This window comes from Aplysia californica, unplaced genomic scaffold (assembly GCF_000002075.1).
Source record: "Aplysia californica isolate F4 #8 unplaced genomic scaffold, AplCal3.0 scaffold00250, whole genome shotgun sequence".
Taxonomy (NCBI): domain Eukaryota; kingdom Metazoa; phylum Mollusca; class Gastropoda; order Aplysiida; family Aplysiidae; genus Aplysia; species Aplysia californica.
Genome location: NW_004797520.1, coordinates 844321 through 845239, shown reverse-complemented (window position 1 = coordinate 845239; position 919 = coordinate 844321).

Sequence of the window (919 nt, the reverse complement as noted above, 5' to 3'; positions counted from 1 at the left end):
TCTCTCTCTCTCTCTCTCTCTCTCAGAACCTCCTTTACTCAAGCAAATAAACAAACAAGTCATGTTTAAATCACTTATGACGTTATCATTGAAAACAAACTTTGTCTTCAAAAAAAGATCTCTCGTCCCGACTCGCTTTTGACAGCCCAGTAACACCGTCGTTTGTATGTATGCACAGACACAGGCAAATGCTGAGCTAGCTGACGATGGGTTTTTTTTAATCAATGAAAGCGTAAAACACACACCATAGCAACGTCACCTCTATTTGCCCAGCCATGAGGAACTGTTGCTTTTTTCGACAAAACGCGTTATGTCCCAACAGTGAAAGACATTAGTTAAAAAAAAACTACTTGAGCTTGAAGTAAAATACAGTATAACATAGATAGCTCAAATTCGTCGAGTAGTTCGAGAGATATCTTACAATAAATTAAAGACGAAGAATAAAAGGAACCGCAGACACAGTTCAACGAATGCGTGATTTCGAGTCTTCTGTGTTGGACCTATCTGTGTTGTACCTATCTGTGTTGGACCTATCTGTGTTGGACCTATCTGTGTTGGACCTATCTGTGTTGTACTGTGTGTTGTACTGTGTGTTGTACTGTGTGTTGTACTGTGTGTTGTACTGTGTGTCTTAGTAGGTGTTTTACGCCCTCATCGACACACTTTAGATGATTACAATGTATATGGTGGGCCACTTTGACACCCTTCCAGTCAGAGCCAACTCTGGATGAGAGAGATACAACGTGCCGACATTAATTCCAAGCAGACAGTCGGAGATACATACTCGGTTCTCCAAATTCGAGATTCGAACTCACGTCTTCTGTGTGCGTCAAAAGGTGCCTAACCGCGATCCCATAGACTCCGGGAGAAGAAGAAGAAGAAGAAGAAGAAGAAGAAGAAGAAGAAGAAGAAGAAGAAG